At 46.7% G+C, this 21944-nt stretch overlaps 1 protein-coding gene across 5 annotated transcripts in view; it reads left to right on the top strand.

Annotated features, from left to right (window-relative positions):
• The first annotated feature begins 4387 nt into the window (after positions 1-4387).
• The window catches only part of FAT3 (FAT atypical cadherin 3), a 452709-nt gene continuing 435152 nt past the window's right edge, over positions 4388-21944 (top strand). For all 5 annotated transcript variants that reach the window (XM_035116283.3, XM_035116282.3, XM_035116279.3 and 2 more), the window contains exon 1: positions 4388-6424. The gene's annotated coding sequence lies outside the window, so the exon portion shown is untranslated. The remainder of the gene's footprint in view (positions 6425-21944) is intronic.

Below are 21944 nucleotides of genomic sequence, written 5' to 3'. Positions count from 1 at the left end.
GGCCCATTCATTTCAATGATTTCATTCCTTAGTGGGCTACAATCCCACGTCCAAGGAAGAATAAAATAGACTTTAATAAAATCATAGGTACTGTATATCGTGTATGGTGAAAGATTGACTGTTTGCTTTATCCATGATTCCTTCACATGCTGCCATTGAACTATTCTGGCAAAACATGGGTATTGCAGGCTGCAAAAGATCTCCTGCTCCCTCTCCCTCTCCGCAAGGTTTTGGACTTTTCCAAATCATCTTCCTTCTCCCTTACCTTACTTGTTTTCTGTGTTTTTTCTTCTTCCACTACTCGAGATACAGGACTGCCTTGCCTTCCATTTTATTCTATTACTCTATTTTATTCTACTACTCGGTTTGAGTACTTTCAGTTTAAGTACTCCACGGACCCGTCTGGAACGGATTAATCCACTTTCCATTACTTTCCATGGGAAAGTTCGCTTCAGGTTAAGTACGCTTCAGGTTAAGTACTCTGCAGACCGTCTGGAACGGATTAATCCACTTTCCATTACTTTCCATGGAAAAGTTACAGGTAGGTAGCTGTGTTGGTCTGAGATGCACACTTCATCAGATACCTCATACCAAAATAAAAACTTAGTTGGTCTTTAAGGTGCTACTGAAGGAATTTTTTTTAATTTTGTTTCGACTCAGACCAACACGGCTACCTACCTGTAACTAGAACTATGGAAGGCACCACATTGAGCTGCATGAAATGGAAGTCCATCAAGGTATCTGATGAAGTGTGCATGCACACGAAAGCTCATACCAAAATAACAACTTAGTTGGTCTTTAAGGTGCTACTGAAGGAATTTTTTTTATTTTGTTTCAATGGGAAAGTTCGCTTCAGGTTAAGTATGCTTCAGGTTAAGTACAGATTTTCGGAACCAATTGTGTACCACTGTACCTTTAGCAATAAAATATTCCTTCGCTTGCACTGTATTTCTCAGGGTTGCCCCCAGATGTCATTTTTTATCGCGCATTGGTCATGATGTGCTCATGATGCTCATGATGCTGTTGGGGTGGGCATACACAATCCTGTTTTCAGTGCTATCTGCACCGGAAAAAGTGCTGGGACAGTCAAATTGCTTCGTTCAGTGCATATCCCATATATTCCTGCTGATCTCAGATAACTTTTAATACTACATATGTTCTGGGTTTTTTTTTTTGATCCACTTTTGTTGCACTATAGCCCCTCCGGACAGCAATGATGTGGTGCAGCATCGCATAACAACTGACAAAGCAGAATAAATTCAACAGTGACACACTACCATTCTGTGAAGAACATGTTGTGGAATACACCTCGAATAAAGCACCAGTCTGGATGCCTTTAGCTGACACCATCCTGCCTGGCTTCAAATTACAAGAAAAAGGAGATTCTGACTAAACATCAGGAAGAACTTTCTGACAGTAAGAGTTGTTCGAGAGTGGGACGGTCTCCCTCAGGAGGTTGTGGTTGTAGTTCCTTGGATGTTTTTAAGCAGAGGTTGGATGGCCATCCGTCATGGATGCTTTAGCTGAGATTCCAGCATTTCAGGGGGTTGGACTAGAGGACCCTTGGGGTCCCTTCCACCTCTACAATTCTGATTCTATGATTTTGCTCCTGAATCCAGAGGCCAAAATGCTATGACTGGCAGCTGGTTTGTGAAAGCAAGGTTTGCTCCAGAGCTTCTGAATCTCAGCTTGGCTCCCTTGCTGAAGCGGTCTGTGGGTGTCACAACAACCCACAAGCTGATATACTGCAGAATTTGGAATGGGTGACTTCGAACTGATTACAGAATTCAAGGGGGGAGGAGAGAAGAATGGGGTAAAGCCACATGCTGCATTGAATCCACCCCCCCCATAAAAAATGCATTGCAATCAGTTGTCGCAGGCACCCCCAAACTGCAGCCCTCCAGATGTTTTGGCCTACAACTCCCATGATCCCTAGCTAACAGGACCAGTGGTTGGGGAAGATGGGAATTGTAGTCCAAAACATCTGGAGGGCCAAAGTTTGGGGATGCCTGATGTCAGAAATGTGAATGTTGGCATTTATCAGTAAATTTTCAAGACACCCAGAAGGAAATAGGTTTTTAAAAAAATCATTCCAACATGAACAATAAAATGCTGACATTTACCAGTAAAATATCCAAATATTATATCTCTCTCCAGTGCTTACTGCTAAAGGACATTTTCCAGTGCTACTGTACCGAAATGTCAAAAAAGTGCTTCATGACACATTTTTTGGAAATTTCCCACTGGGCCGTCTTTAAAGAAAATAATAACAATAATAATAATGGCCAGTAAATGTCAACACTCACTGCAATTCTGAAATTTGCCATAATATTCTCCAACAGTGTAACTTCAGGCACTTCTTTGCTTAGGAAATGTTTGTACTAAAATCTATTTTGCCAGTTTCAAAATTTGCTCCAAAGAAAACATTTTTGTTCCACTTTTATCCCAAGCAAGCCAAGTTGAGTAATTATAAAAGACAAAAAACAAAAAAAGATTCAGCTGAGAAAGGGCAGGTAGGGAGACGGTCCCACAGAGGATGACGGCATGGCTATAAATTACCTCTCTGAGCAAAACAGGCAGATTCTTACCCGGTACAAAAAGCAGTAAGCATAAACTAGAGCTGGAAACTTTCCAAGTGTGTTCCAGCACTGGCTGGAAACATTCCTGGAGGTCTCATCATGTGATGTGTAGAAGCAAGCTTTCTCAGTATGTACTAATTCAAGTGAGATGCTTGCCCTGACCAAAAAGTACTTCTTTGAGCATCGTATATAGAGAGGATTCAGTATTTGGGATTCAGGCCTGTTTGATCATAATGTCCTCCATCTTTTACTTTCCCCCAATCCAAGATGTTTAGATTCTGCACAGGTTGGGCGAAAGAAATGTACTCTGCATGCTCAAACACACTATTACTTACCGAATGCAAATTGGGAAAATGTTGTATTACTGGTGTATTACTTTTACATTTGGAAAATCTATAAATAAAATTTAAGCATTGCTAACAAAACAAAACAAGAACTTTTTATTTTAAAAAGGGATGTATTTGGGATCTAAGTCAGCTTGATAATCACACCCTCTGTCCTGCAGAGCTCGCACCCCCCCCCCAAACCTGAGAAGTTTAGGTTCTGGTTGCACATACTGGGTGAGCAGCATGCACTCTGGGCATGCTCAAAACACTTATTTTTATTTTGCACGCTATAGGGATAAGAAAAATGCTACGGCCAAGGGTGTGGTTGTTCATTTGTGATTGGCTATGATGGTCTTTGTTTTCATGTGTGAGTGGGGTGGAGTTTTGGGTCAGGTTAGCCATACTGATTTGTATGCTGGCGGTAAATTTTTGTCATTATCTTGTTGGGCTGTGTGTGTGATAAAGGGGAACCATACCGGGGTGAAGGCATCCTCTTCTATTTGTCCCTGTGTCAGTTTCAGCTTGTTGGTTAGTTTTTCTAGTAAGGCTGTTTCCCATACTACTTGGTACCATTGGTCCATGCCTACTCCTGACAGGTCTCTCCATAGTTTACTGTTAATCTCAAACTGGCAAACCACAGTCAACTGCGGCTTGCAATTCCACACACAAGCTATAGGTGCTCTGGACTGTTTTAAATATTGCGTTTTTAAAAGAAAATTATTATAAGTTAATTTTGAGATGGTATTCAATACCAGGCAGATTAAATCAAATAAACAAGGAATATCCGGTGTTATGTTGAAGGGGATGTCGGGTAACAGGGAATTACGTTCACATGTGGTGGGGGTGTAAATATGTTTTTGTTTTTTTAAAAAGGTAAATGGTGTTTAAGGAGATAATCGAAATCACTGGGTTAAAGTTGACTAAAAGTTCAGAGGTAGCATTATTATCAATTTACGATGAGGTGGAAGATTCACAGACTTGCTCACAAATTTATTGACAGCTGCACGAATTATTATAGCCAGGAAGTGGAAGGGGGCAAGCAGAATATAAAATGGAAGAATGGTATAAAGAGGTATGGGATATAGCTATTAATGATAGATTAACATGTGTCATTAAGGCAAGACGGGGAATATGCAGGAGAAATTATTTTGAGGAGATATGGAGTGTGTTTGTAGAATTTGTACTGTTAAAATGGAAAGGGGTCAAACCATTGCAAGAGGTGTCCAAATTTTGGGAAGATGTAAACAGTAGTTACAATGGATTGGTCTCGGAGGTGGGGTGTATTTTTATTCTTATTTATTTATGATTATTACTTTGTCAAAAAATTATATATATACACAGTGGTACCTTTACTTACAAATTTAATATAGGGGATGGAGTGCATTTTTTGGGGGGAGCAGGGAATATACTTGTCTTACAGGTTAAATTTCTGAAAGTTTATTTATTTAATATATATCCCACCTTCTTTCTCCGCAGTGCACCTGGCTCTCCTCTCTCCTTTAATCCGCACGACAACCCTGTGAGGTAGGTTAGGCTGAGAGGCAGTGGCTGGCACAAGGTCACCACAGGGAGCATTTTGCTGCCTTGGGATTTGAACTCTTGTCTCCCAGGTGGCGCTGTGGGTTAAACCACAGAGTCTAGGGTCGGCGGTTCGAATCCCTGCAACGGGGTGAGCTCCCATTGCTCGGTCCCTGCTCCTGCCCACCTAGCAGTTCGAAAGCACATCAAAGTGCAAGTAGATAAATAGGGACCGCTCCGGCGGGAAGGTAAACGGCGTTTCCGTGTGCTGCTCTGGTTCGACAGAAGCAGCTTTGTCATGCTGGCCACATGACCCGAAAGCTGTCTGTGGACAGACGCCGGCTCCCTCGGCCTATAGAGCGAGATGAGTGCCACAAACCCAGAGTCAGACACGACTGGACCTGATGGTCAGGGCCCCCTTTACCTTTACCTTTTACCTCCCAGGTCCTAGGCAGACACTCTAACCATTACACCGCTTTGGCGCCCTCTATGGCGCTTGGTGGCGGGGGCGTTGGAGCCGTGGGTTAAACCACAGAGCCTAAGGCTTGCCGATCAGAAGGTTGGCGGTTTGACCGTTGCCCGGTCCCAGCTCCTGCCAACCTAGCAGTCTGAAAGCACGCCAAAGTGCAAGTAGATAAATAGGTACCGCTACAGCGGGAAGGTAAACAGTGTTTCCATGTGCTGCTCTGGTTCACCAGAAGCAGCTTTTTCATGCTGGCCACATGATCTGGAAGCTGGAAGCCAATAATGCGAGATGAGCATGCAACCCCAGAGTTGGTCACAACTGGACCTAATGGTCAGGGGTCCCTTTACCTTTACGGCGCTTGGTAGAGTTGCAGCGGTGGCTGGTGCCCATTGAGATTGGCTAGGTGGAATGCAGGGAGCCCACAGTGGGTGGAGCCAGAGCCAGTGATAGGCGGAGCCAACTCATTCTGGTTTTGTCCCCATCCTCTCCACTGCCAGGGGCAACACTGAGAGTCAGGAGGAGGAGGAGGAAACTGACAGGTACCGTTACCAACCCCTGGCATGGCAAGTAAGCAGGAAGGCAAGCAGGCTGGGCTGGATGAGACCCAGCTGAGGATGTTAGGGGCAGCGCCCCACATGCCCTAACCTACCAGCATCCTCAGTCTTCAGACTGGTCAGGATTGGGTTCAAATCCGGTTCACCATGAACCTTTGCCCTAACCTACCCGAGAGGGCGGTTGTGTGACCATCGCAAAACTGAGCGCCGTGTGGCGGGGACCACCTTGAGTTGCGTGGAGGAAGGGGGTCATTAAACCCCCCCCCCTCGCCAAAAAAGTGGGGGATCCTTGTTTACTACCAGACGCCGCGTGCGATGAGACTTACTTGATGCCATGCATGAATGCCTGCCTGCCTGCCTGTCACAAGCGCGAAGAGCCACGCCGGAGCCTGCCTCCTTCTCGGTTGCAAGCGCCGAAGAGGCAGGAGCAGCAGGGGCGATTTTATTTTATTTTTTGCAGGCGCATTTCAGGCGGCGGTGCAGAAGCCGGGCTGGGTTGCACCGCGTCTGCGTGTGCAAGGGGTTTGTGTGCACGTGAGTGTGCGCTTTCCCCCACCCCCCGTCCCCCCAGCATCCCCGGCGTTGTGCATTTAGCAAGCCTTTTCTTTCGCGCCGCCGCGCCTCGCGCTCTCTCCCTGCTGGGCTGGCGAGCGAAGGAGACGCGGCTCCCCGCATTGGCTGCAGCCGCTGGCGCGCTCTGCTTCCCGGTAGGCTGCGCTGCGATCGTCGGCGCCGCGGGCTGGGAATCGCCCCCTTTTCCCTCCCCTCCCCGCACCCCCCACCTACCCCCACCCCCGAGTTAGGAGTTGCTACCGAGAGCGCTTCTCCACTCGGCACCAGTCCCGCGCTGCGCGCTGCGCCAGGAAGGCGAGAGAAAGCAGCGGCGGCGGCGCTTGGCTCCCCGTCTTCCGCCCCCGTCCATGGATACGTTATGCAGAAGGGAAGCTGCGAAGCTCCGGAGCTGATCGGCCTCTTGGAAGGGTGCGTGAGCTGGGCTTTATTTATTTCCTTGAAAACAGGCGCCTTGCTTTTAATTTGCCTGTATGAATGGGTTGGAGAGGGGGATCCGCAATGGAGTCAACGTGGGGAGAGAGTTGCATGCGAAACTTTCACATACAGCCAACCAACCCCGTCCCCACTCCCATCTTTTTGTTGCAAACTTGCCACTGTTTGCAAGAAGCCCAGCTTCTCTCCGGCTGCCGCTTGCTAGCGTGGGAAGCGCCGGAGCCCCGTGCTAACGCGGACCGGCTGGTCGTCTTTCCCAGCAACGTGTTCGGAGAAGGTTGATTTGCATCGAGATATCTATTTGCTTTCAAGTTGCAAAAGAGAGGGGGGAAAGTTCGTGCGTGTTGTATCTCTCCTCTCCCGAAAAAAGAAAGAATACTCTTTCCCTAGAGCCCGATTTTATTTTTAAAGCAGTTCTACCGGGTTGCTAACTTGCTTCCTAGGTCTCTGCCTTCTGCGTTTGGCGCGTGTGTGCTTTCCTCGTTGCAAACGGGGGATCCCCAGTGCAAGGTGCAGAGCGGCGGCGTGTGTTGCAATTGGTCCCCCCCCCCTTTTTAAAAAAATATTTATTGTGTCGGGCTTCGAGCGGCTTATTTCAAACACGGTCGGAAGGGGGGAGGTTTTTGGATGCTGTCGGGGGTGGCCAGAGAGCTGGTTTTCACCTGCTAACGCTGGAGTCGAGCGGCGATCTCGCTGGGGAAGGGAGCATTTCTGCCGCGGGCGGGCGCGAGGAGCTGGGGAAGCAGCGGGGACCGGTGGATGTCTCGCTTGCTTGCAGGAAAAGACGAGCGAAGAAGCGCATTTCTGCATTGCCAAAGGAGGTGGTGTGGGGTGGGGAGAGAGAATTGAGAACCAGCCGCTTCTGCTTTGCAATCGTCGCTCGCTGCTGCGTCCCGGCAGCTGCTGGAGAGAGAGAGAGAGAGAGGCGCCTTGTTTGCATCTTCCGAAGCTGGGAACTCACTGGGGCGGGGAGTTCCGCGGATGTGGAAGCGGGGAGGCTGTCCCGCCGGCTGCGGCTCCTGGGGCGAACCGGTGAGATTCCTTTGCCGGAGATTCCTCGCGGGGACCGCGCACAAAGGGGATTTGTGAGTGGAGAGACGGTCATAGAAGATGCCCCGTGGCTGATTCCCCGCCTCCTGCAATAGATCACAATGGTCCCGCGCTCTCCATAGATAAACGCGTGTGTCACGTATGGTAGTGATTTGTGTGGAGAAATGGTGTGGTTTGTAATATTTTACTTATCGTTTATGACTGCTTCGGTTATGTTGTAGTTATGCGGGTTTTTCCCCAAGTTGTAAGCTGCCTCGAGCGTGGTTTGAACTGTGGAAAGGCGGCATACAAATAAAATTTCGGATGTATGTATCTGTAGACGGGAGGATAGGGCTTTCATCTACCTAGCCCTGGCACTTTAGGCGGCAGGACTAAGACACTCCTGGAGCAAACCCGGAACAGATGCCACTTGCCCCTGAGCTAGTGCAGAGTGCACTCCCTCCCCATCGGTGTGACAGCGTGTGTTCGAAATGGACGGTTTTCCAGATCGGATGTGGAGAGTCTTCCCAGACCTTTCAAGGGGTCCACCAACATCTCTTCTCGCCCCACACATTGGGCTTGGGAAAAGAGTTTCAGAGAGGCTCCCCTGAGAAATACACCCCCCCACCCTGTTGAAATCAGAGAGCAAATTTTGTGGTGGCTAGGAAACAGGGGTGTCATACATAGTGCAACCTTATATGTATGTACTCAAGCCCTGTGGTATTCAGTGGGTCTTAACTCCCAGTTTAAGTGTGTATATTGGATTGCATCCTTAGAAACATTTTCCCCAAAACACCCAAAAACATTTGGCAGGGCGGCTGGGAAGGGGAAAGGGGGGGGCAGCTGGCAGGTCATTCTTTCTCTCTCCCCCCCCCCCGCAGCCATTGTGGGGGTGGGAAGGCATAAGAGACCCCCTGACGCTTCTGCAGCTAATGATTTTAGCAGCTAAGGCAAAGGATCTTGTGAGCTTTGCTTCCAAGTTCCTAAACCCCCGCGTTTGTGCATTTATTGTTCAACTTGGGTAAAACTCTCATTATAGAAAGGGGTGGAGAGAAACATCCAGTTAAAACAAATCTAAAGTAACGGGTTTTCCAGATGGTGCTGTGACTTTGTTGGTAAACGTTGCCTGGAAAGGTCCACCTCTGCAGTTTCAGTGTGTTTTGAGATATCTTTTACAAACTTTCTTTTACAGCCCTGATGGTGTGCAATGTTTGTTCAGAAGCAAGCCCCCCCCCATCCCAATTCAATGGGGCTTTCTCCCAGGTAACTGGGGGTATAGGGTTGCAGCCCCCTAGGGATGCCGCCTTGTGATTTTTAAAGGGGAGGGAGCAAGGAAATATAAGGTGCAAACAAAGGCTCTCCTTTAACTACCCACCGATCCTGTTAAGAGATTAAGCTGCAATTGTTGCCTGCTTTTGTGGGTCCTTTCTGCTCCGCTTTCTCTCTGTTCCTGCTTCTGGCTTTGTTGTTGGGAGAAATTTGTTCCCCCCACCGTCCCACATCCAATTAAAAGGAGTGCAAGTGTAAGGGAGCACAAAGGCACGGAAATAGGAATACGTAATAATAATAATAATAAATTCTCTGCACCCAGGGCAGCCACACACACACACACCGGTTCACCTTCTTTCAAAGAAATTGCTTGTGTAGCTGGCTGCTCCTTTCTGTCTCATTGCATAGTGCTTGTTCCTTTCAATGCTATCAAACAACCACATTTTTTTTTCCAGCATCCTCTGTTGGCTTTTGTGTACTGTCAAAATCTCTGAACCAGCTTCAATGCAGGCTTATTCTCCGCAGGCACAAGGCATTGAACTTCCTTCAGCGTTTAGCAAGTGCTTTTTTTCCTTTATTACACACACACACACACACACACACACAACACACACACACACAAGCTGCCCTGGCTCTTAACTTTATGAGCGATTGCTCAGGTTGCTGCTGGTATAAGAGACTTGCAAAGAGAGAGGTCTGCTGGATTTAGAAAGGGGGAAAAGATCAACTGTTCAGTAACAGCTGAACTGAGACTGTTCCCTTGAAAAAGCTGCACTCTCATTCACACACACACAGCCGCAGAGAAGAGGCATTGAAACATTAGCAGAGTCTGGCTGGAATCCTCAGCTCCCTTAGCTGGGAGGAAACCTCGTTCAGTTCAACAAGACTTGGTTCTGCATGGATGTGGTTAGGATTGTGCTGTACCGGTGGTGGTGAAGTGGTAAGAGTGCCCGGTTGAGACCTTGCAGACCCAGGTTCAAATCCTGACTCGGTTTAATAGCTTGCGGCCGGTGACCTTAATGCCGTATGAGCCTACCTTGCAGGGCTGTTGCAGAGCATCAAAAGAGCAAGGAGCACTGTGCATGTTGCCCTGATCTCTTTAAAGAGGGAGGTTGGGAGAAGCAGAAGTTTCAGAGAATATGCATAGCGGCTTTTGCAGGGAAATGAAGGCCCTAGCAAACATTTTGAGTGTGTTCCTTAAAAAAAAATGTTTGTTAACTGCATTTGTCATGAGAACTCATTCCAGCCACTTAGCCTTAGACAAACCGTTAGCCTCAACATATTTCTGCCTGGAAGTCTATGGTTGTTCTCTCCCCCCCCCCCAAAAAAACCCCCAAACACCCTGTGGAGAATTAGGCAGTGGGAAGATGCACTTGGAAAGGCAAAGGACTCTTTAACCTTTCATCTACTAGTGTGAATTGCAAGTTGCAGATGCGCCATACAGTGACTCCTGCGTAAGATACAGGCAAAGGGCTCTTGTCTCTCGGTGTGATTTGCACAAAACCTGAAAGTTGGCACTGCCCTACAGACCTCCTCAGGTGTTAAAATTGGCAGAGGCTGGCCTCTTGGTAGTCACACACACACACACACACACACACACACACACACACCTGAAGCTGGGGGGTTGCTGGTGGGCCAGATTCTTTGTGGAATTCCCTCCCCACGGAGGTGTGTCTGGCACCTTCACTATACTGTATAGCCTTCATCATATGCTGAAGACACACCTCTTTACCCCAGGCTCTTATTAATTTTTATTATTTATTAAATTTGTATACCACTGTTATACCTGTAGATCTCAGGGCACTTCAGAACTTGAGGGCGATAGCTTTAGGACCCACTCAGTTTGAGATTATCGTCAGAAAATGTTTTTATTGCTATATTTTGCATTGTTGTGACACGCCCTGGGACCTTACGGTGAAGGGCAGGTGATAAATAAAAACCAAGTAACAATTGTTCAGTGTCTGCCACCTTTAGTGCACAGTGAAGCTAAATATTTGAATAGTGGTTCAAAAATTGAGACAAGCCCCCCCCCCCAATTTAGCCAGTGATTCTGGATCCATATATTGCGAGCGAAGGGCCAGATGTTCGTAGGTATTAATCATACTAATAAACATATATGTGGGGCTTATTTATTTCCTTAATGAAATATTTGTACTTCTTCCTTTAGACAACAGCCCTCTGGGCTGCTTACATTATTATTTAAAATAACGAGTTAATCAATAAAGTGACACAAATGGATTTTTTTTAAAAAAAATGTTAAGCAGCAGCACAAGAAAAGGGGATGAATTAATTGAACCTAGTAAATAAATCTGATTTCATCTGGTGCTTAAAAACAGACAGACAGACAAACAAACAAACAAACAAACAAACAGGGTGGTGTGGTTTAGTGGTTAGTGTTACAGGCTGGGATTGGGAAGGCACACATTCAGTTCCTTCCTCTGCCATGAGCCCCACTGGTGGACGTTGAACCAGTCACTATCTCTTGGTGTCTAGTCTTGGTGTCTAGTTGTTGTGAGGTTGAAATGTGAATAAAACTCCATATATGTTGACATCAGCACCTTGGGAAGGATGGGATTGTAAGTGTAATTGAAGTCAAAATAAAGATATTTATATAGCAATCACAGTGCTTCATAAGAAGGGGGACACATGGCTTGCCAGTAGTGCATGTGAAAATGATCTAGGGGTCTTGGTGGACCACAAGCTTAACATGAGTCCCCACAGTGTGATGCAGCAGCAGCAAAAAAAGCTAATGCTATTCTAGGCTATTCAGACCACACCTGGAATACTGTGTCCAGTTCTGAGTACCACAATTTAAGAAGGATGTTGACAAGGTGGAATGTGTTTAGAGGAGGGTGACCAAGGTGCTCAAGCATCTGGAAACCAGGCCTTATGAGGAACGCTTGAAGGAGTTGGGTACTGGATATGTTTAGCCTGGAATTATTATTATTATTATTATTATTATTATTATTATTATTAATATCCTGTCCATCTGGCTGGGTTTCCCCAGCCACTCTGGGCTGCTTCCAACAAAATATTAAAATACAATAGTCCATCAAACATTAAAAGCTTCCCTAAACAGGCCTGCCTTCAGATGTCTTCTAAAAGTCTGGTAGCTGTTTTTCTCTCTGACATCTGGTGGGAGGGTATTCCACAGGGTGGGCGTCACTACCGAGAAGGCCCTCTGCCTGGTTCCCTGCAACCTCATTTCCTGGAGGGAGGGAACCGCCAGAAGGCCCTCGGCGCTGGACCTCAGTGTCTGGGTTGAACGATGGGGGTGGAGATGCTCCTTCAGGTATACTGGACCGAGGACTGAGAGGAGATATGATAGCCATCTTCAGATATCTCAAGGGCTGTGACGTGGAGGATGGAGCAAGCTGATGGTAAGAGCTGTTTGACAGTGGAAATGGTCTCCCTTGGGAGGTTGTTGTCTCCCCTTCCTTGAAGGTTTTTAAGCAGAGGTTGGATGGCCATCTGTCATGGGTGCTTTAGTTGAGATTCCTGCATTGCAGGGGGTTGGACTAGATTATTTATTTATTTATTTATTTATTTATTTATTTATTTATTTATGCCCTGCCCATCTGGCTGGGCTTCCCCCGCCACTCTGGGCGGCTTCCAACAAATACCAAAATACATTAAAATATCACAGATTAAAAACTTCCCTAAACAGGGCTGCCTTAAGGTGTTTTCTAAATGTCAGGTACTGTAGTTGTTTATCTCCTTGACCTCCGATGGAAGGGCGTTCCACAGGGCGGGTGCTGCTACCGAGAAGGCCCTCTGTCTGGTTCCCTGTAACCTCACTTCTCGCAGTGAGGGAACCGCCAGAAGGCCCTTGGCACTGGACCTCAGTGTCCGGGCAGAACGATGGAGGTGGAGACGCTCCTTCAGGTATATAGGACCGAGGCCGTTTAGGGCTTTAAAGGTCAGCACCAACACTTTGAATTGTGCTCGGAAATGTACTGGGTGCCAATGTAGGTCTCTTAGGACTGGTGTTATGTGGTCTCGGCGGCCGCTCCCAGTCACCAGTCTAGCTGCTGCATTCTGGATTAATTGCAGTTTCCGGGTCACCTTCAAAGGTAGCCCCACGTAGAGCGCATTGCAGTAGTCCAAGCGAGAGATAACTAGAGCATGCACCACTCCAGTGAGACAGTCTGCGGGCAGGTAGGGTCTCAGCCTGCGTAATAGATGGAGCTGATAGACAGCTGCCCTGGACACAGAATTAACCTGTGCCTCCATGGACAGCTGTGAGTCCAAAATGACTCCCAGGCTGCACATCTGGTCCTTCAAGGGCACAGTTATCCCATTCAGGACCAGGGAGTCCCCCACACCCGCCCGCCCCCTGTCCCTCAAAATCAGTACTTCTGTCTTGTCAGGATTCAACCTCAATTTGTTAGCCGCCATCCATCCTCCAACCGCCTCCAAGCACTCACACAGGACCTTCACCGCCTTCACTGGTTCTGATTTAAAAGAGAGGTAGAGCTGGGTATCATCAGCATACTGATGAACACCCAGCCCAAACCCCCTGATGATCTCTCCCAGCGGCTGCATATAGATGTTAAAAAGCATGGGGGAGAGGACAGAACCCTGAGGCACCCCACAAGTGAGAGCCCAGGGGTCTGAACACTCATCCCCCACCACCACTTTGTGAACACGGCCCAGGAGGAAGGAGCGGAACCACTGTATGACAGTGCCCCCAGCTCCCAGCCCCTCTAGACAGTCCTGAAGGATGTTACAGTCGATGGTTTCAAAGGCCGCTGAGAGATCCAATCAGGTCGCTGATTCCCTTCCACCTGGAGCTGGATTGGGTGGCTCCTGCAGACCAATCAGACTGCTGCATTCTGGATCCTATTCCAGGATTCAACTCAGTACATAACAAATACCAATTGCACAGCAAAACCCTTCGCCCCTCTCCTCTGTTCAGACTGGATAAGAGGGGTAGGTGACTAGTCCTGGCATCCAAAGAAATGTGGCAATGTTTAAGGGCATGCTCAGTAGGGTGGATTTGATTTAAATCAAATCGATTTAAATCACATTTTAAATCACTAGTCAGTAAGACTTGATTTAAATCACGAGTCAGTAAGAATTTATTTAAATCATTTTATTTTTTTTACAGAAAGATTCATTCTTGCTGATATAATCTTAATATTTACAACCAGATGAAGGCTTCATTTTTGGAATAATAAATTTTCAGAGTAGTTTTTACAGCTATATCAAAAATTACTGATTTGCTTATGCTATTAGAAATACCTAGGCAGATAATTATGAAATTATTGTGAGGTTTAATAAGTTAACTGTTTACATTTGGACAACTTTTCTGTTTATTGGAAGGAGAAAAATAACCACTTCCTTAATAACAGTTTAAACAATTTACTTAACTAAAACAGTAACATTATAGCATATGTTCCATGTTGTTAAATGATGTGTGATTAAAAGGGTTTAAAAACAAAACAAAAAACAGACTGAGTTTTAGCACACATGAAAAACTTAAAACAAATCCTTATTTCCTGATGAATTACATTTGGACTATAATGTAACTTAAACAGAAAAGTATCTTTAGAAAGGTTTTTCTTCCAAAAGCATTTTATTTTAAAAATCCAATTTAAAAATTTAAAAAATCTGACTTACATAATAATAATAAAAAACATTGATTTTTATCCACCCTGGGGCCAAGCCAATGTAAACAGGCAGCGAGCAGGAAATGTTTTTTGAGGGGAGGTTGGCATTGAAAGCCCAGTATTGCGACAAAGGTGGACAAAGTGAGTCCTTTATAGATCCTGAATTGATGCCACAGATAGTCCCTAACCTATCTCAAGTGGAGAAGGGATTCTGAAGTCTGGGCGCCATCTTGGAAAAAGGCAATGTGCATCTGTGCAGCTGATGGAACAACCAGAAGGCCTTGTTCAGCAGATCTTCAGGAACAGGTAGGCCTGTGTGAATTTTTGGCCTGCACCAACGGTCCTTAGGGGTGAATCCAGGCATAACGCAGCTTTCATCCACCTATGCATGCATAAGATGAACCGTGTGTGTTTGTGTGCTTTGCTTTGTTGGTGGGCATCCATTGTTTATCCCTCCGTTCCCAAAACGGTGGTATTTGTCGGCTGTTGAGTCTGATTCTGGGACGGTTGGAAGCGAAGGGGATTTTACTGTGAGACAGTATAGGATTACCGCCGGCTGGTAACTTCAAGAATTCTCGTGGTGGCATCAGCAAAATCGGGGATTTCCCCCGACAGAAGTATTTGTTGGTATCTAGTTACGCGCGTGCGAGTTGGGTGGGGCAAGCCAGGAGTTCTGTTTATTTTTGAAAAGCGTGAGTGAGAAATGATGTTTTGCATGCTGGTGTTGAAAATATATAATAAAGCTTGCTGGGACTTGCCCGGTGTAATCCGATTGCAAGTAATATTTCACTCGTTTTGACCATAACACCTGCTACAACACCTCTTTTTTCTTCCCATGCTTCAAAGATTGCCTCGGCTGCTGAAAAGTAGCATCATTTGGAGGGGGGGGGGGTTGCTGAATTTTAATTGTAGCTCCAGGACTAAGTGAATCAAATTCCAAACTGACTGATAGACTGCACCCACTTGGAAGTTGTAAAAAAAGGTTAAACACAGGGATTGGGGGGCGGGGAGAAGAATACATACCGTATATTCCGGCGTATAAGACGACTGGGTGTATAAGACGACCCCCAACTTTTCAAGTTAAAATATAATTTGGGATATACTCACCGTATTAATAAAACGACCCGGCGTATATGACGACTCCCGACTTTTGAAAAGATTTTCCTGGGTTAAAAGGTAGTCTTATATGCAGGAATATACTGTATGTTCTGTCTTTTGCATCGGGCCAACCTAATGCTCTCAAACTTGCCAGTGGATTGGAACATGACTTCTGGTCTTTGGATTTTGCAACACGTTTTCTGGTGATGGAAATATGTACGTTGCATAAAAGATGCATATAAAGTGTGATTTTTACTGGCGAATGCACTGAAAAAACTCTGCAAATTTACGTGAAAAGTGGACACAGTGTGTACACAATACTTACAATGGGTCGCGATACAATGATGTGCAAGGGGTTGGACACAATGGAACAGATCCATGGTTGAGAGCCGCCGCAAGTGAAACGGGATGGAATTAGCTTCTCAGACCATTCTTAGTTACGCACAATCTCTGTTTTTATATATATATAACAATTTTTTGATTTTCCAAAGATAACAAACAATAAAAAACAATAACAATACAAGAATAAAACAAAACAAATTGACTTCCCTCTAGTCCCTTCCTTGGTTCCATTGTTTGTCAAATTACCGCATGTCCATTGTTCAGTTTGTGACCTGTTTAAATTACTTACTATCCATCGCATAACAAAATTACAAAATTCAGTGAGGTGTCTGAGCCCTCTCAATGCTATGGGGAACAGAGCAGGAGGGGCTCAGTGAGACGTTGGAGCCCAGGCGCCTCCCCAGCCAGCAAGAGGGGAAACCTCTCCTTCCGGCGCCCGAATTGAGGCACGCACCCACACATAGGGTGAAGGGGCGGCGTTTTGGGGTGCCCAGGCTTTTATGCTGGCCGAAAAGCAGGCGGAAGCCATTACCGGGTTCTGACTTGGACTAGGCAGTCATGTTTTCTGTTATCTTTGCTCTGTAAATAGTATGCACAATAAAACTCTTAAAGACAGTGCGGACTGGAGCGTCTTTACTCGAGAGTAGCCGCAACAACCCCCCTGACAATATGCAATAAACATCTTCCATTCTTCTTTAAATTCGTTGTCATCTCTTCCTCTTAGTTTCATTGTCAGTTTTGCCATTTCAGCAAATTCCATTCATTTAACTTGCCAATCTTCTTCAGTTGGGACACCTTCTTCTTTCCAATATTGTGCCAATAATGTCCATGCAGCCTTAGTAGCATACATAAAATTAGTTATGCACAATCTCTTCCTGTTATTTATTAGCATTCAAAGTTTCATAATAAATGGGCATTTATTAAAATATTAATTTCTAATTTAACATCATATCTTGCCTTAGAAGCACCTGAGCACATACAGGTGAGGATTAAGTGCGGAGCGCGAAGTGGATGTAATGAGAGTGTAAATGCCAGTTTTGCCTTGGGATATGTGGCTCTTACACACACACTGGGCTCTTCAATAACATCTCGCTTTGCATATACAAATTGTTATGGCATTCAAGCGCTCTCAAAGAAGGAAGAGCTAGGCAGTGCTTCAGGGGGGAACATTTCAACGGCTCTCTGATTGAAATGCGTCCTTGACGCTGTTTAACACTCAAGTTTGGGAATCTATCCTCCCCAGCGTTAGGGTTAGAATCAGAGAATTGTCCCAAGGCCCATCTCATCCCCACTCCTGCAGTGCTTCGTGTCCAACTTGTGGGGTGGGTTTTAATAAGTAGCAGAGGACATTAATTGCAGTTTATCCCTCCAGTCGCTCTTGTGTGTGGGTTCTGCGTTGACTGTTGCAGTGCATCCCCAATTATTATAATTGCATAAAATTCCAGTGCTGACTTGGAAGTCGAATGGAATCCGTTCCGGAAGTCCGTTTGACTTCCAAAATGTTTGGAAACCAAGGCGCGGCTTTCGATTGGCTGCAGGAAGCAGGGCCGCCTTAAGCCTATCTGGCGCCGTGGTGCAGGGATCCCTCGGGTGCCCCCCACCCCACAGGGGTCCCTTCACCCTCCCACACACACGCTTGCTGTGTTCGACATTGTTCCCTGATTTGTATTGTTAGCTAGCTTCAGGCTGGGCCCCCTGTCCTGTCCTGCCCCGTGCCGTGCCACGTCGCCCCTCCACCCCGCCCCCCATTCCCAGCAAGGGCTCCCCTTCCCCCTCCCTCCCCCCAGCCCGGGATGGGGCTGCTCCTCCTCCTACTGAGCAGGACCAGGCAATCTTCGGTCAGGTTCTCATTGCAAGCCTTCTCATTCCTGTGACCGAGCGTCCCCTCCGGCTCCTGCTCCTTCTCCACTTGGATCATGAACGTCAGAGACCAGCGCCTGGCTAGAGGTCCCTCAGAGGGAATGACCGGCCGCAGGCCCGGGGTGGGGTGAAGGGCTGGGGGAGTTGAGTGAAAAGCAAGAAGCAGCCTCCCCTCCTGCAGAAAGAGGGTTTTCTGTATCTCGGGTCTCCTGGAATTTAATGTGACGGGAAGGGGAAGGAGAGTGGCCCGTACAAAGGCGCTTGGCTTACCCCCTCCCTCCCCTCCCCGTCGGGCGGCAGTAGTGCGCGGCCATTGAGCTTCCTCTCCTCCTCTTCTGGCCCATGAAGCAGAATCAGCGAGACTCCTGCCTAGAGTGGCAGCAGGCGCGTGGTGCCACTCTAGGCAGGAGTCTCGCTGATTCTGCTTCATGGGCAAGGAGAGGAGGAGAGGAAGCTTAGCTGATAGGAGACATGCAGGCACCTGGAGCTGGCTGCCTCAGCTGCAAGCAGCCAGCAGCAGCATATCGCTCAAAGCCTTTCCTCTCTCGGAGCCACAGCAGCAGCGTGTGCCGGCAGCAGCTGCTCCCAGACACCAGCCGTTCGGCGCCCCTGGTGGCCAGGCGCCCTGGTGCATTGCGCCACCCAGCCCAGGCCTAGAGACGGCCCTGGCATGATGCTCCTACAGCCAATCAGAAGCCACGTTGGACGTTCGGGTTCCAAAGAACATGCGTAAACTGGAACAGTCACTTCCAGTTTGCGGCATTCGGGAGCCAAAACGTCTGAGTACCAAGGCATTTGGGATCCAAGGTATTGTAGAATTTTAGAAGGTTGTATATTCATAGAAGGGGGAATGGCTGTGATTCTCATGAAGGCACTGCATCTTTTCATTTTTCCTTACCCTAACGACTCTGCACCTCTGAATTTGCCTCTGCACTACTTCCAGCTGCCATCCCGGCAGCAAATAAAGGTGTTCCCTCCCCCACCTCCCTCTATTTTTCTGCCCCCCCCCTGTCTCTAGCAATATTGGAGGGTATTGATGCTTTTGAAGTCAATCCAACCTCGATCGACTGATGGGTCAATGTCAGGGCCTAGATTAGCCATGGATCTTTCCGGGATTAGTCATGATATGTGCCAAACCGCATTAGTTTTAAACCCACATTTAAACCAGGGCATGATCCAGCTGCAGCTAAGCACTTTTAAAGGCCTACTGACTCCAACGGGGGGGGGGGATTTGGGGATGTGCTTAACTGCCCATTGAAAGGAAAGGGATTTGGAAATGCTTAACTTTTTGACTACATCGTGCTCTGAGAAACCAAAGCATGTTTGACATTTCACAGCCATAATAGTTAAACAGATTATTTCAGCCCTGTCAACATGAGAAATAAATATGCATGTACTTTATAAAAATAATCACAGTCATAATCTTGGTATCTTCATAGACTGGGAGGGGGAGAAAGAGAGGAGGGTTTGCCTGCTTTCTCAAATCCCAGTTGATTTCTAAATTCTGAATGAGTTAATCCAGGTGAAGAGAACATTTTTCTGCACCTTGGGGGGGGGGAATAAGAAAAACCCTTGCTGCGATCCTGCACAGACTTCGGTTGCTTAATTCGCATTGAAGATGCTGGAATATAAGAAGCCTAATTATGTGCAGGATTGCAGCCAAAAGCTGGATTATCACTTCAGCAGGGAGGCTGATGGAAGACTTCTGCCAGTTCAGTGGTGTGATTTTCCTTAACACCTCATTAGCAATGTACACCTCATGACTATTATTGGATATCTACGTTCTCCCAACCTCTTTTCTTCGAACATTTCAGCACCGGCTTGTTCGCTGCATCGCCACGGCCTGCTCTCTGCAACACTTTGGCAGAACCACTGTGAGGAGCCCAAATATGGAATTGCAACTAACAGTTCCTGCCCCCTCCGTCTGAGGAGCTTTTTTGATTTTACTTTTATTTGTTTTTGTTTTTTTTAATATTTGCTTACCACCCTTCATCCATAGATCTCAGGGCTGTCTTAGCTTTCTTTTTTCAGTTTTTGAGGGTAAGTCCACCAGTGGCTATTAGTTTGTTGTTGTTGTTTAGTCGTGTCCGACTCTTCGTGACCCCATGGACCAGAGCACGCCAGGCACTCCTGTCTTCCACTGCCTCCTGCAGTTTGGTCAAACTCATGTTCGTAGCTTCGAGAACACTGTCCAATCATCTCGTCCTGTCCCCTTCTCCTAGTGCCCTCCATCTTTCCCAACATCAGGGTCTTTTCCAAGGATTCTTCTCTTCTCATGAGGTGGCCAAAGTATTGGAGCCTCAGCTTCAGGATCTGTCCTTCCCGTGAGCACTCAGGGCTGATTTCCTTCAGAATTGATAGGTTTGATCTTCTTGCAGTCCATGGGACTCTCAAGTTATAATGGCCTAATAGAACCTCCATATTTAGAGACAGTGTATCACTGAACAGTGTTAGAAACTCAGCTATACAGCGGGACCTCAACTTACGAGCTCCTCGACATCCGACGAGTTCGATTTATGAGCGGAAAAAGTGGTCGCGCGCTTACGATTTTCCCGACATCTGAACGGAAAACCCGTTAGCGGCTAGATGCGGTTTCCTCGACTTACGAATTTTTCCGCTTCCAATGCATTCCAATGGGAAACTGCTTTTCCTATGGGAAACTCGACTTACGAAGTTTTCGACCTACGAGTGTGCATTCGGAATGGATTTCATTCGAGGTCCCGCTGTATAAGCTAGGTGCCAAATGGCTCCTTAAACCATGGCTGCAGTCGCCAAAACCGAATGCCTAGTTGCCGTTTTTGGGCAAGACGGCTGCAGTGTCTTGTTTTTCAAACAATGGTCATTGATTCTCAGTTTAGCATCTGACTAGTTCAGATAACAACCTTGAGCTAGGTTAAGAGCTTTGAGAACTTAAAGATGAAAAGTCAGTTGATCCAGGGACAGTCCACATATTTATCAGCCCATTTTGACCTCTTTTTTGTTAATGGTGACATGGACCACTCATAATGTAAGGATATTCTTCACAACTGTGAGCAGGGCAGTGGGGTGGGGTAAGTAACAGCAAGCGACAACAATTAACTCTTAACGTCGTTCACTGCTCCTGCTCAAGCTGCACAGAAAGAGCATTTTGGACCCTGAAGTTCAATTGAAAAGTGCAGATGAAATATAGCTGATAGAATTCTAGAGTGTGAAAACAGTCCAGATCCCCAAAAGGTGCCTCCAAAAGGTGGAGATGCCAGGTGCCATCCTGGTACTCGGACATCTTTGCTTGGTTGCACGTGGTCGAAAGCCAGGTGCAAAATGCGCCTGGCTAATTTCTAACGCTGTCACTGAATATCGCAGTCATTGAAGGGAGGGCTGCTTTTGTTTGTTTTTTTTAAACCGTCCTTGTGTGTTTCCCAGAAGCATTAAGTTGGCCCTTATGGAAGGCAGGATGCTGGCCAAAGTGCACATTTGGTCTGATGCAGCAGGGCGCCTTTTGCCATGGTTCAGGCGGTCAAACTCTGCATTCGGCATTTGCATTTTTGCAGCTTCAAACATGCACCCACTACCGTGCAGATGTCAAAATAGCCTTGTTATCATTTTAAGGACTCTTCTTGCTTTAGCTACCTCTCATCCTCCTGCGCCTTTCAGATACCCTCGCGCCTGCATTTCCTGATGTATCACTTACTCTTCTGAAACAGACAGTCCGCTCTCCTACTGTTGCATAAGTGCATATTAGCGGATCATTGTTGATGTTGCTTCCCCCTATCAGGACCCAGGCTAACAATTTTTTGCTTGATAGGGTTCCCCCCCCCCCGCAGTATTCAATTTCTTCCTTGTATGCTCTATCCATCAATTTGCCTGCTATATCTACTATAGCATGGACCACATCAGTGCAGTGTGTGTGTGTGTGTGTGTGTGTGTGTAGATTTTGCTGCATAAGTAACAACCTGCATCAGCTTTTTAAAAAAACAACAACAACACCATGCACGCACAGACGTGTGCATTTTCACTCTGATAGAGAAAGGACTTTTTGTGCTGTTTTGAAAACGTCGATAATATACTGTCCGATACAGCTTTGGCTGGCACACTGGTATCAGCCTGTAACTCTGAAATTGGAGACATTGAGGATGATGGACATTTAGAGGCCGGCATGTCTGCTATGGAGCCTGCAACAATCTTTTCAGTGCAGTCACGCGTACTCATTTAATATTAGTAATGCAACACTGAGCACTCCCATATAGTCATGCAGAGACTTGGGATCTCACACTTTCGGATTCTGAGCACTCCTGTCACATCACTTT

Source organism: Zootoca vivipara, chromosome 4, assembly GCF_965207765.1.
Source record: "Zootoca vivipara chromosome 4, rZooViv2.hap1.1, whole genome shotgun sequence".
Taxonomy (NCBI): domain Eukaryota; kingdom Metazoa; phylum Chordata; class Lepidosauria; order Squamata; family Lacertidae; genus Zootoca; species Zootoca vivipara.
The sequence above is the reverse complement of the archived record's forward strand: the minus strand, read 5'-3'. Positions and strand labels throughout refer to the sequence as shown.